The sequence below is a fragment of the Leopardus geoffroyi genome, chromosome B2 (assembly GCF_018350155.1).
Source record: "Leopardus geoffroyi isolate Oge1 chromosome B2, O.geoffroyi_Oge1_pat1.0, whole genome shotgun sequence".
NCBI classification, from domain to species: domain Eukaryota; kingdom Metazoa; phylum Chordata; class Mammalia; order Carnivora; family Felidae; genus Leopardus; species Leopardus geoffroyi.
Window position 1 is genome coordinate 30,147,228 of NC_059332.1, and position 14,594 is coordinate 30,161,821.

At 40.7% G+C, this 14,594-nt stretch overlaps 2 protein-coding genes and 1 long non-coding RNA gene across 17 annotated transcripts in view; 2 read left to right on the plus strand and 1 right to left on the minus strand.

Annotated features, from left to right (window-relative positions):
* Positions 1-14,594, minus strand: part of LOC123609586 (DLA class I histocompatibility antigen, A9/A9 alpha chain-like) — a 592,486-nt gene that overhangs the window by 187,596 nt on the left and 390,296 nt on the right. The window lies entirely within an intron of this gene.
* Positions 1-14,594, plus strand: part of LOC123609590 (DLA class I histocompatibility antigen, A9/A9 alpha chain-like) — a 400,187-nt gene that overhangs the window by 76,645 nt on the left and 308,948 nt on the right. The window lies entirely within an intron of this gene.
* Positions 9,079-10,148, plus strand: LOC123609608. The gene is made up of 2 exons (XR_006717856.1): positions 9,079-9,319; positions 9,700-10,148. It is a non-coding gene; the product is annotated as an uncharacterized LOC123609608 (long non-coding RNA).

Consider the following 14,594-nt stretch of genomic DNA (forward strand, 5'->3'; position numbering starts at 1 on the left):
GGGATCAGTTTCTTTATTTGTCTTTCTGTTGCTTCATTATTAGTGTATAAGAACCTCGCTACTTTCAGAATTTTCTCTTTATCCTTGTAATTTGCCAGTTTCACTATGATATGTCATGCAGAAAGTCGATTCAAGTTACATCTGAAGGGAGTTCTCTGTGCCTCTTGGATTTCAATGCCTTTTTCCTTCCCCAGATCAGGGAAGTTCTCAGCTATGATTTGTTCAAGTACACCTTCAGCCCCTTTATCTCTCTCTTCCTCTTCTGGAATTCCTATTATATGGATATTGTTCCGTTTGACTGCATCACTTAGTTATCTAATTCTACCCTCATACTCCTGGATTTTTTTATCTCTCTTTTTCTCAGCTTCCTTTTTTTCCGTAATTTTATCTTCTAATTCACCTTTTGTCTCCTCTGCTTCTTCAATTTGAGCTGTGGTCGACTCCATTTTATTTTGTCCCTCATTTATAGTGTTTTTTAGCTCCTCGTGACTATTTCCTAGTCCCTTGATCTCTGTAGCAATAGATTGTCTCCTGTCCTCTATGCTTTTTTTAAGCCCAGCGATTAATTTTGTGACTATTATTCTAAATTCTTGTTCCGTTTTATTGCTTAAATCATTTTTGCTCCATTGGTTAGTTGTTGATACTTGCTGGAGTTTCTTTTGAGGAGAGTTCTTGTATTTAGTCATTATGGGTAATTCCTGCAGTGGCGCCCAACTGCAGGGCACTTCCCCTGTGCTGTCTGGAGTAACTTGTATTGGTGGGTGGGGCCGCAGTCTGACTGGTTGTCTGTCCCCAGCCCACCATTGGGCCACAGTCAGACTGGTGTGTACCTTATCTTCCCACCTTCCAGGGGCAGGACTCACTGTGGAGTGGTGTGGCCCCCGTCCAGGCTACTTGCACACTGCCAGGCTTGTGGTGCTGCTTTAATGGGATCTGGTGTATTAGCTGGTGTGGATCCACAAGGTGCACGGGTGGGACGGGCAGGCTTAGCTCGCTTTGCCGTTGGTGGTCCCCTGTGGGAGGGCCCTGCAGCACCAGGAGGAAGGCAACAGGTCTGAAGGATGGATCCACTAAAGCACAGCATTTGGTGTTTGTGCAGTGCAAGCAAGTTCGGTGACGGGAACTGGTTCCCTTTGGGATTTCGGCTGGGGATGGGAGAGGGAGATGGTGCTTGTCAGCATCTTTGTTCCTCATAGAGCTGAGCTTTGTCTTCTGGGGCTCAACAACTCTCCCTCCTGGTGTCCCCCCACCCTACCGCTCTCAGAGCAGACCTGTTGACTTTTAACATTCCGGATGTTAATTTCTGCTGGCTGCCAGAACTCATGGAGTCCGGCCCCTCCACTTTTGCAAGCCAGACTCGGGGACTCTGCCTTGCAGGGCGGGCTGCCCCTCCACTGCCCCAGCCCCTCCCGCCAGTCCGTGTAGCGTGCACTGCCTCTCTGCCCTTCCACCCTCTTCCCTGGGCCTCTTGTCTATGCTTGGCTCCAGAGAGTCCATTCTGCTAGTCTCCTGGAGGTTTTCTGGGTTATTTAGGCAGGTGTGGGTGGAATCTAAGCGATCAGCAGGATGCGGTGAGCCAAGCTCCCTCCTATGCTGCCATCTTTCGCCCGAGTCCTCTCCTTTTTTTTAATGTAAGCATTTTAACTATAAATTTCCCCAATAGCACTGCATTCACTGCATCCCATGAGTGTTGTTGTGTCGTGTTTCCACTTTTGTTTGTCTCTAAGTACTTCCTACTTTCCCTTGTGATATATTGGAGAGTTTGTGTGATATCTTTCAAACCTATTGAGAATGAATTTGTAGCCCTGTATATGATCAACACTGGAGAACATCCAGGTGCATTTGAGATACTGTATATTCTGTTGTTTGGGTTTAGAGTGTTGTGTGTATGGGGTTACATCTAGCGGGATCATTGTGTGTGGTTCATGTCCTCTGTCCTCTATTTCTGTCTAGTGTCTGGTTGTTCTGTGCATCTTGAAATAGGGGTACGGAAGCCTCCAACTATTATTATAGAACTGTGTATTTCCACCTTTAGTCTGTCAGGTTTTGCCTCATATATTTTGAGTATGTGTTATTAGGTGTGTAAATGTTTATGATTATTTTATCTTCTTGTATTGAAAGATGTAGTAGTATGTAATTTTCTTTGTTTTGTAACCTTTTTATTTAAAGTGTGTTTGGGGTGCCAAAATGGCTCAGTTGGTTAAGTGTCCGACTCTTGATTTCAGCTCTGGTCATGATCTCACAGTTGGTGGGTTCAAGCCCCATGTCAGGCTCTGCACTGGCAGTGTGGACCTCGCTTGAGAGTCTCTCTCCCTCTCTCTCTGACCCTCCCTTACTTGCTCATATGGTCTTTCTCTCTCAAAATAAATAATAAACTTAAACATTTTTAAAAAATAAAGTGTGTTTTGATTCATATTTCCCTTTCTATGATGTGTACTCTGGAGTGGGATTGCTGGATCATGTGGTAGTTCTACTTAAAATTTTTTTCACAAAGCTCCATAATGTTTTCCGTACCACCAGCAGTGACCAAGGGTTCCCTTCCTCCACACCTTCACCGACATTTGTTCTCTGGCCTCTTTTATATCCATCCTAACAGGTGCAAGATGACATCTCATTGGGGTTTGGATTGGCATTTTCCTGATGACTAGTGATATCGAGCACCTTTTCATGTACCTGTTGACAATTTGTGTGTCTTCTTTGAAAAAATGTCTATTCAGGTCTGCTATTTGTGAATTTTGTTATCTGGTTTTATCTTCTTGATTTCTATGTGTTACTTATATATTTTGTATATTAAACTCTTTTCTGATAATGGGTGGCCGATATTTTCTCACATTATGTAGGGTTCCTTTAGAGTTTATTAATAGTTTTCTTTTCTGTGTAGAAACTTTTCAGTAGATGTAGTTCCACGTGTTTACTTTAGCTCCTTTGCCCTGTGTTTTTGCTGTGATATCCCCCAAATCATTGCTAATACCAATGACAAGGAGCTTTTTCCCTATCTTTTCCCCTAGAAGTTTTATGGTTTCACTTCTTACATTCAAGTCTTTAACCCATTCAGGTTAATTTTTGTCAGTGATATAACACAGTTACACGGCAACTTACACTGTCACTGATTGCATGTGGATATCCAGTTTCCTATCACCATTTACCGAAGAGACTATTCTTTGCCCATTGTATGTTGTCCGTACCCTTGACAAAGGTGAGTTTTCCATACACGTGGGGTTTATTTCTGGGCTCTGTGTCCTGTTCCATTGTTCTATATCCTGCTTTCATGCCAGTACCGTACTGTTTTGATTGCTATGGCTTTGTAACATAGTTTGAAATCAGGACATGTAGTGCCTCCAGATCTGTTGTTCTTTCTCAACATCATTTTGGCGTTTGGGGTCTTTTGTGCTTCCACATGAATTTGGGGATGGTGTTTTCAGTTGCTTTGAAAGCTGCCATTGTGATTTTGTTTGGGATTGCATTGAATCTGTAGATCACTTTGACACTGCGGATAGTTTAGCAATATTAATTCTTGTAACCCAAGGACATTGGATAGTTTTTCATTTATTTGTCTCTTCTTAAATATTTTTCATCTAAATCTTATAGTTTTGCAGGTGCATGTCTTTCAATGGTTACATATATTCCTAAGTATTTTATTGGTTTTGATGCCACTGTAAATGGTTTGGTTTCTGAATTCCTCTTTAGGTATTTTGTTGTCGGTGTGTAAACATAACGTATTCTTATAGATTGATCTTGTATCCTGCAGCCTCACTGAATTTGTTATTAGTGCTAATGTTTGGTTTTGTTGTTGTTGTTGTTGTTGTTGTTGTTGTTGTTTGGTGGGAGACTTTAGGATTTTCTATATATGATTATATCTTGGTCAAGATATGGGAAAAACCTAAAGTGGAATATTAGTCAGCCATGTAAAGGAATGAAACCTTGCCATTTGTGTAAACATGGAGGGACTCTGAGGACACCACGCTAAGTAAAATAAACCAGAAAGCAAAAGACGGATACCACATGATCTCACATGTGGAACCTAAAAACAGCAGCAACAACAACAACCAACAAACAGCACCCCTAAAAAGAGAAACAAAGCATTGTGCTCAAGAATACAGTGAACAGATCTGTGGTGGCCAGAGGTGGGCGTGAGAAGGTGAGTGAAACAGGTGAAGGGGGTTGAGAGGCACAAATTTCCACTTATAAAAGAAGCTTTGGGGATGTCATGTACAGCATGGTGAGTATAGTTAATAATACTGCATTGTCTATCTGAAAGTTGCTAAGAGAGTAAATTTTGAAAGGAAAAAATCATGTCATCTGCAAACAGAGACATGTTCAGTTCTTCGTTTCCAATTTGGATTCCTTTTATTTCTTTTCCTCACCTTCGTGCTCTGGCTAGGACTTCCGGTATGATGATGAATAGAAGCGGTGAGAGTGAGCATTCCTGTCTCATTCCTGATCTTGGAGCAAAGGCCTTTGCTTTTCACCATTGAGGATGATGTTAACTGTGGGCTTGGCGTTATGGCCTTTATTATGTTGAGGTCCATTCCTTCTATATACAACTCCTTGAGACTTTTTATCATGAAATGATATTCAACTTTGTCCAATGTTGTCTTCGCGTTTATTGAGATGATCTTGTGATTTGTAACCCTCTCTGTTCATGTGGTGTGCGTGTATTGATTTGTGTGTATTGAACCATCACTGGATCCCAGACATAAGCCCCACTTGATCATGGTTTATAATCCTTTTAAAAAGCATTTGGGGGCACCAGGGCGGCTCAGTCATTTAAGCGTCTGGCTTCAGCTTAGGTCATGATCTCATGGTTGGTGGGTTTGAGCCCCGCATCAGGCTCTGTGCTGACAGCTCAGAGCCTGGAGCCTGCTTCAGATTCTGTGTATCCCTCTCTTCATGCCCCTCCCCTGCTCATGCTCTGTCTCTATGTCATGCTTTCTTAAAAATTAATAAACATTAAAATAAATTTAAAAGCTGTTGAATTCATTTTGCGAGCATTTTGTTGAGGACTTTGGCATCTTTATTCATAGGTGATATTGGCTGTAGTTTTCTTTTCTTGTAGTGTCCTTGTCTGGTTTTGCTACCAGGGTACTATTGGCTTCATTAAATGAGTTTGGAAGTATTTCTTCCTCTTTAATATTTTTAAAGAGTTTGAGAAAGATTGGTATTAATCCATCTTAATGTGTGATAGAATTCACCAGTAAAGCCACCAGGGTGCTTTACTGTGTTGGGGGACTTTTTATTCTTCACTCTATCTGCTACTAGTAATTGGTCTGTCCAGATTCTCTGTTTTTGTCTATGATTCAGTGCAAGTACATGATTCAGTACAAGTCCCATGGGGACTTGTATGTTTTCAGGAATGTATCCAATATCTCTCAGTGATCTAATTTGTTGCCATTTATTGTCATAGTAAATCTTATGACCTTTGAAAATTTGTGGAATCAGTTCTGTAGTTTTTTTTAACATATATTTATTTAATTTGAGAAAAGGGGGAGGGGAAGAGAGAGGGGGAGAGACCGAACCCCAAGAAGGCTCAGTGCTGTCAGCGCAGAGGACAGCATGGGGCTCAGTCTCACAAACTGAACCATGAGATCATGACCTGAACCAAAATCAAGAGTCAGACACTCAACCAACTGAGCCAGCAAGGCACCCCACAGTTCGATACTTTTGTTTATAATTTTCTTTATTTGAGTCACCTCCATTTTTTCTTAGTGTAGCTAACAGTTTGTGAGCTTTTTTTAGCTTAACAAAAACCAACTCTTCATTTCATTTATCTTTTTATGATGTGTTTTTACTTGCTATTTCATTTATTTCCATTCAGATATTTGTTATTTTCATCCTTCTAAACTTTGGGCTTAGTCTGTTCTTATTTTCTAGTTCCTTGAGGTGTAATGTTAGGTTGTTTATTTGTGACTTTCTTTACATAGGCACTTATGGCTACAAACGTTGTTCTTAAGGACTGATTTCCTGCATCTTGTGAGATTTATATGTTCTGTTTCCATTTTTGTTTTTCTCAAGATTTTTTAAATTTCCTTTTTGATTTAGTCTTTGACCTATGGTTGTGCACAGGTGATCAGGATGGCTGAAGTCCTCCTGTTCTCCTTCCCTGCAGGTGAAATCCTTCTGATGGCTTCTTCCTTGGTGCTGAGTTGGTCCAGAGTGAAGTAGAGGGTGACACAGGTGAAGTGTTTTCCCTGCTTTTCTGTGCAGCAACCTATGGTTCTTGTGCTCCACAGGGTTGTGCTGTGTCCTCGTGATGGCCTAGGGCTTTCCCAAGGCCATGTCACAATTTGTGGTTGTTTATTTGTTTGTGTTGGTGATTTTACAGAAGCAAGGGGTGAACGCTACTTTTTATTTATTTATTAATGTCATATTTTTAACTTTTGATTTTTTGGTTTTGTTTTTTTCCTGAAAGACAAGCGTTAGGAGCCCCTGGTCTCCACTCCTGCCTGCAGCTTGAGGGTCTGTACAACTGTTGCCTTAAGGTCTTTGTCTAGTAGGTTTGCATCAGTTCTTTCTCAGAGACAGTTCTACTGGTAGAGTTTTTTCCTTTCAATGGGTCATACTTTCCTGTTTCTTTGTATGCTTTGTGATTTGGGGGGTTTTTTAACTACACATTTGATCTTATGTGATAACTCTGGAAATTGATTCTCCCCTTCCCCAGAGTTTGCAAAGCTTTTTTGGTTGCTGTGTTTTGCTTTTGTGTTTTGGTCGTTCTGTTGTGTAGAGTGTCTGCATGCCAGGTGTCTACCTACGGTGTAACCTTAAGAGCCTCTCAGATCATTTATGAGCCTGCACCCTTCCCTGGGCATATGTAACTTTGTAAATGTCTCTGTATTTGCAGCTGCTTTCTGGTGATCCAGTCCTTATATACTTCCTTTGCAAAATGGAAAAAAATGGAAAATGAAGCAGGGGAAAGCCTTTAAATAACCTTCAGGTTGCTTTAACCAGTGGAGAAAGGGCTTGCCATATTGGTGGTGGGAATTGCAAACATGGTTGCCTACGTGTCTCCTACATCCCCTTGACCAAAAGCAGCAAGCAGCGATCAGAACATTTATTCCTGATGTTTGGCGGGCATTGTCATAATCACTCACCATAGCTTCCACGTGCTGTGTTCAAACTACTGTAGGAATCACTCTTGGTGTCTGTAAGGGGCCTGAGAGTCAGGAGGTGATAGCCTCATCTACGGTGCCAGGCTGAAGTAGACTGAACTTAACTGCCATTTACCATCCAAGACTTTCCCCTGGAAGTTCCAAGCCTTCAATACACTCCAGCTTTCCACAACAGTGCCGTCAGATTGCATCAGTGCACCTGTTAGCCAGGTGGGGATCTGGATTACTGATGCCTCCTACTCCATCTGCCCTGAACCACTTCTTCAGTCAGTGTGACTTGGAGATTCTAGTGGATTTAGCATATATCTCATTAGGAGTTTTTAATACAACTTTATGGAGATGTTATTCACACATCAATCACTGATTTATGTATACAATTCAATCGTTTTTATTATATTCACAAAGTTGTGCAACTATCGCTACAATCGCTTTTAGAACATTTTCGTCACAGCAGGAGTAACCTTGTACTCATTAGCAATCGCTTCCCCTTTCTCCCATCGCCTTTCCCCCAGCTCTGGGCAAGTGCTAATGTACTTTCGGTCTCTGTAGATTTGTGTATTATGGACATTTCTTGAAATTGGAATCGAGCCCCACGCAGTCCTTTGAGACTGGGTTCTTCCACACAGCATGTTGTCAGGTGCGTTCATGCTGTCTGCCATTATGGTGATAATTTGCATTTCCATCAGGGAAGGAGAGAAAGCACATTTACATATCCATGTTTATTATTTAGATTTCTTCTTTGTAACATTCCCATTCATCACTTACCCATGCTCACCTGCTCTGTGTCCTGGGAGACCATCCTCTATCGACCACTTATGGAATGGACTCCTGTATCTCCCATGCTCCCTTGCCTTCTGGCTTCCACTTGACTTTGGTAAATGGGACGTATTAGGCCATTTATTCACTAAGTAGTCTGTCTTATGCTCACTGATCTGAGCAGTGTTTACGTATTTTGCGGTCTAGCGCTTGGTTGCTAACATGTGTGGCAAACAATTTTTCCTAATATATGGCTTCTATTTTCACTTTTGTAATCATGACTTTCGATGAACAGTAGTTATTACTTTTACCTAATAACATATAGGAATTTTCTCTATTAGAAATGTCTTCTCAGTTCTGTTTAACAAATTTTTCCTTAATTATACTCATAAAGGTACTTTTTGTAATCCTTTCTGAAATTTTATGGATTTTAATCGATTTCTTTCTGCATGTGTATGGTGTGAAGGAAAGGTTAAATCTGTTTTTTCCTTCATGAATAGCTAACAGTTGACTGACTTTTCATTGAAAACTCCATCTTTTTCCTCTTTCCTAAAGTCCTACCTCTATCAACAATCAAGTATCCACTTGGGGTTATTTCTAAACTTCTTATTGTACACTCGTCTCTTTTTTCATCACGTAACAATTTTGTGCTGATTGTCCCAGCTAATTAGTATGTGTTTCTTTAGACAAAGTAAGGCCATAATTTTTGTGTTCTGACATCGAGGGTGTCTTTGCAACTTTTATGTCTGAGAAGGACTTTTTCAAGTTACACAAAAAATTTTGACTTCAGCTGGGAACATGCATGTTAGGTGACTAAATATTTTGCTGCTCTGGGCGTGTCACTGAATGATGGTAAAGTGCCATAAGTATTGATTTTGGGGTTAAAAGAATTTTTAGCAAATAGATAAATTTGTAAATACAGAATCTGTGAATAATGAGGATTGAGTATAAAGATGTTTTTTGGACAAATTGGTGATGTTTCTGATGGATACAAGGGGCTGAGCACGGGAGAGTTGGGGACTGCTATGGTGTTCCATGCTAGGATGGTCAGATATTCAATAAATTAAAATCCCCATAAGTAAAGCAAACATCATATATAAAACCTGGAAGGCTTTTAAATTCTTAAAAATCCCAATCTTCATTGGCCCAGTTAGGGTTCTTAAATATGTTTATTTCTTCTTGTATCACTCCCTGAGGAGAGGCATTCTCTCAGCTTACCGATCGTGTAACGTTTTCACACGAAAACTACTCCCAAAATTAGGGTAGGTCTTAGGTTTAATGTTTCATAAGCAGGAATGTTGTTTGTTCCAGACCCTAGTTCCAGGATTTAGTCCTTTTTCATAGAGTAACCACATTCCTGTATCTTAACATATCTGCCAAATTTGGTTAATGTTCTGTGTATCTTCTCAGAGGCCAATCTGCTCAGGAAAATCAGAACCAGAGGAGAGAAGTGAAAAGTAAGTTATACTGAGAGCGAAAAAGTAGGAATCATGTAGGGGGGGAATAAGAGGGAATTAATGGGATTCACTTACAGGGTGTACTTCCTGAAATCTCCCACTCTGGCACATTGTCTCTCTCCTCTCCACACACATATCAGTGGGCCCACATCTCCCTACACTCTACACATGGGCCGAGATCTTTGTGAAGTTTGTGCAGCATTGCATTGCCCTGGCCCAGCCCCTGGTGGAGCAGAACTTGCCAGCTATTGCCATCCATTGTGGGATGCCCTGGGTGGAGATGTGAGTCAGAGATGGAAAGATGTCTTGTGTTTGGGGAGAAAATGAGACCACTGAGAGAAAGGACTGTGAACAATTTTCTAATGTTCTTTCTGCCAAAGGCTTTCCTGGTATCAGTAGTTAAAGATCTTCGATGACAACTTCTTGTGGCCACCATGGACATTGAGTGGGTGAACACTGCCATCAACTACCACCTGCCTGGGGATTCCCACACCTACCTGCATCTGGTAAACTGCACACCCACATGGACATCCCAATGTCCCCTCCCACCCCCTGATTTCCTATGTCTTCATAACTTACATGCTCCTCCCTTCTTTTGGGTGTCTTCCTACTTTGGGGTTTTCCCAGTGCTACTATCTATCTCCTTCCATGAGACCTGAGCAGGCCAGTTTGGTCACACAGGTTTGGCCATCATGTTTGTGTCAGTTGAAAAGATGCCAAGGTTCTCAGTGAGGTGCAGGGTCACATTGAGGTCAGTAGGAGTGAGCTGCCTGATGAGATGGCCATTTCCTCCTCCAGTGAGTATTGATCTCATGAAACTGGCTCCTCCGAATCTTCAGAGTCTCCTTGTTCTTTCGTGTCTTTGTTTTGAACCATGTAGTGCAGGCAACGGGTGTCTGATGCCTAATGGGTGCCTGAGCAGCTTATGTCTTGATGCCATGTTGGGATGTTTTGTTTATTTCTATGTGGGGTCCTTTTCCTCCCTTATCCAATTATTTCTCTTTCTGCAGCCCAGTCTCTCCTCTGACCCCACACCCTACACACACACCTGCATGTATAGGTGTCTGTGTTGCTGCTAATCTCACATAGCCTTTCCATGCTTTATTGTAACTGTGCATCTGTTCTCTGCAGTTGCAGCCATGTGAGGGAACTCACCCATTGTTTTGGAAGGTGACAGTCCCTCTTCAGGAGATGACAGCAGGCATGGGGGTGAAGGAGACACTGCTGCCACCTGCTCCTGATAATCCCCAATCCCCACCCTATGGATTCCTCTTTTGTGTCACCATCACTCCCAAACCCCCAACTCCTGATTTGTTAGAATTGTTTCATACAACATCAACATGAAACATGCATGCATCAGTGGTATCTGTAAGTGAGTGAGTTTGGGGTCAGGTTATTTTAGTTTGTTTATTTATTTTATTATTTTTTAAAATTTACATCCAAATTAGTTAGCATATAGTGCAGCAATGATTTCCAGAGTAGATTCCTTAGTGCCTGTTACCCATTTAGCCCATTCCCCCTCCCGCAACCCCTGCAGTAACCCTCAATTTGTTTTCCATATTTATGCGTCTGTTCTATTTTGTCCCCCTCCCTGTTTTTATATTATTTTTGTTTCCCTTGCCTTGTGTTCATCTAGTTTGTATCTTAAAGTCCTCATGTGAGTGAAGTCTTATGCTATTTGTCTTTCTATGACTGACTAATTTCACTTAGTATAATACCCTCCAGTTCCATCCAGGTCGTTGCAAATGGCAAGATGTCATTCTTTTTGATTGCCGAGTAATACTCCATTGTATATATATATACCACATCTTCTTTATCCATTCATCCATCGATGGACATTTGGGCTCTTTCCATATTTTGGCTAGTGTTGATAGTGCTGCTATAAACACTGGGGTGCATGTGTCCCTTCGAAACAGCACACCTGTATCCTGTGGATAAATGCCTAGTAGTGCAATTGCTGGGTCGTAAGGTAGTTCTATTTTTAGTTTTGTGAGGAACCTCCATACTGTTTTCCAGAGTGGCTGCACCAACTTGCATTGCCACCAACAATACAAAAGAGATCCTCTTTCCCCACATCCTCGCCAAGATCTGTTGTTGCCTGAGTTGTTAATGTGAGCCATTCTGACAGGTTAAAGGTGGTATCTCATGGTGGTTTTGATTTGTATATCCCTGATGATGAGTGAGTTGAGCATTTTTTCATGTGTTGGTTGGCCATCTGGATGTCTTCTTTGGAGAAGTGTCTATTCATGTCTTTTGCCCATTTCTTCCCTGGATTATTTGTTTTTTGGGTGTTGGGTTTGATCAGTTATTTATAGATTTTGGATACTAACACTTTATCTGATATGTCGTTTGCAAATATCTTCTCCAAATCCGTCGGTTGCCTTTTAGTTTTGCTGATTGTTTCCTTTGCTGTGCAGAAGCTTTTTATTTTGATGAGGTCCCAGTAGTTCATTTTTGTTTTTGTTTCCCCTGTCTCCAGAAACGTGTTGAGTAAGAAGTTGCTGCGGCCAAGATCAAAGAGGTTTTTGCCTGCTTTCTCCTCGAGGATTTTGATGGCTTCCTGTCTTACATTGAGGTCTTTCATCCATTTTGAGTTGACTTTTATGTATGGTGTAAGAAAGTGGTCCAGGTTCATTCTTCTGCATGGCGCTGTCCAGTTTTCCCAGCACCACTTGCTGAAGAGACTGTCTTTATTCCATTGGATATTCTTTCCTGTTTTGTCAAAGATTAGTTGCCCATCCATTTGTGGGTCCATTTCTGGGGTCTCTATTTTGTTCCATTGATCTGAGTGTCTGTTCTTGTGCCAGTACCATAATGTCTTGATGATTACAGCTTTGTAGTATAGCTTGAAGTCTGGGTTAGTGAAGCCTCCTGCTTTGGTTTTCTTTTTCAAGATCACTTTGGCTATTCAGGGTCTTTTCTGGTTCCATACAAATTTTAGTATTATTTATTCTAGCTCTGTGAAGAATGCTGGTGTTACTTTGATAGGGATTGCATTGAATATGTAGATTGCTTTGGGTAGTATCGACATTTTAACAATATTTGTTCTTCCTATCCAGGAACTGCAATCTTCTTCCTTTTTTGTGTGTGTGTTTTCTTCAATTTCTTTCATAAGCTTTCTATAGTTTTCAGTGTATAGAGTTTTCACCTCTTTGGTTAGATTTATTCCTGGGTATTTTATGGCTTTTTGTGTGACTGTAAATGGAATCGATTCCTTGATTTCTCTTTCTGCCACTTCATTGTTGGTGTATAGGAATGCAACCTATTTCTGTGCGTTGATTTTTTTTTAGATTTTTTTTAACGTTTATTTATTTTTTGAGACAGAGAGAGACAGAGCATGAACAGGGGAGGGGCAGAGAGAGAGGGAGACACAGAATCTGAAACAGGCTCCAGGCTCTGAGCTGTCAGCACAGAGCCCGACGCGGGGCTTGAACTCACAGACCGTGAGATCATGACCTGGGCTGAAGTCGGACGCATAACCGACCAAGCCACCCAGGCGCCCCTGTGCGTTGATTTTATATCCTGCAACTTTGCTGAATTCATGAATCAGTTCTAGCAGTTTTTTGGTGGAATCTTTTGGTTTTTCCATATAGAGTATCATGTCATATGCGAAGAGTGAAAGTTTGACCTCCTTCTGGCCGATTTGGATGCCTTTTATTTCTTTGTGTTGTCTGATTGCAGAGGCTAAGACTTCCAATACTACATTGAATAACAGTGGTGAGAGTGGACATCCCTGTCTTGTTCCTGACCTTAGGGGGAAAGCTCTCAGTTTTTCCCTATTGAGAATGATATTAGCGTTGGATCATTCATATATGGCTTTTATGATCTCAAGGTATGCTCCTTCTATCCCTACTTTCTTGTGGGTTTTTATCATGAAAGGATGCTGTATTTTGTCAAATGCTTTCTCTGCTTCTATTGAGAGGATCATATGCTTCTTGTCCTTTCTTTTATTGATGTGATGAATCACTTTAATTGTCTTGCAGATATTGAACCAGCCCTGCATCCTAGGTATGAATCCCGCTTGGTCGTGGTGAATAATTTTTTTAATGTATTGTTGGAGTCGATTGGCTAATATCTTGTTGAGGATTTTTTTTGCATCCATGTTCATCAGGGAAATTGGTCTATAGTTCTCCTTTTTAGTGGGTTCTCTGTCTGGTTTTGGAATGAATGTAATTCTGGCTTCATAGAAAGAGTTTGGAAGTTTCCCTTCCATTTCTGTTTTTTGGAACAGTTTCAAGAGAATAGCTGTTAACTCTTCCTTAAATGTTTGGTAGATTTCCCCTGGAAAGCCATCTGGCCCAGGACTCATTTTTTGGGCAGATTTTTGATTACTAATTCAATTTCCTTACGGGTTATGGGTCTGTTCAAATTTTCTATTTCTTCCTGTTTCAGGTTTGGTAGTGTATATGTTTCTAGGAATTTGTCCAGTTCTTCCAGATTACTCATTTTAATGGCATATAATTTCTCATAATATTCTCTTATTATTGTTTTTATTTCTGTTGTGTTGACTGTGATCTCTCCTCTTTCATTCTTGATTGTATTTATTTGGGTCCTTTCTTTTTTCTTCTTGATCAGTCTGGCTAGTGGTTTATCTCTTTTGTTAATTCTTTCAAAGAACCACTTTCTGGTTTCATTGATCTGTTCTACTGTTTGCTTGTTTGGTTGTTTTTTTTGTTTGTTTGTTTTTTGTTTTTTGTTTTTTTTTTTTTGGTTTAAATAGCATTAATTTCTGCTCTAATCTTTATTATTTCCTGTCTTCTTCTCGTTTGGGGTTTTATTTGCTGTTCTTTTTCCAGCTCCTTAAGGTGTAAGGTTATGTTGTGTATCTGAGATCCTTCTTCCTTCTTTAGGAAGGCCTGGATTGCTATATACTTTCCTCTTAGGACCACTTTTGCTGCATCCCAGAGGTTTTGGGTTGTGATGTTACCATTCTCATTGACTTCCATATACTTTTTAATTTCCTCTTTAACTGCTTGGTTAGCCTATTCATTCTTCAGTAGGATATTCTTCAGTCTCCAAGTATTTGTTACCTTTCCAAATTTTTTCTTGTGGTTGATTTCCAGTTTCATAGTGTTGTGGTCTGAAAATATGCACGGTATGATCTTGATCTTTTTGTACTTACATAGGGCTGATTTGTGTCCCAGTATATGGTGTATTCTGGAGAATGTTCCATGTGCGCTGGAGAAGAATGTGTATTCTGCTGCTTTAGGATGAAATGTTCTGAATATATCTGTTAAGTCCATCTGGTCCAGTGTGTCCTTCAAAGCCATTGTTT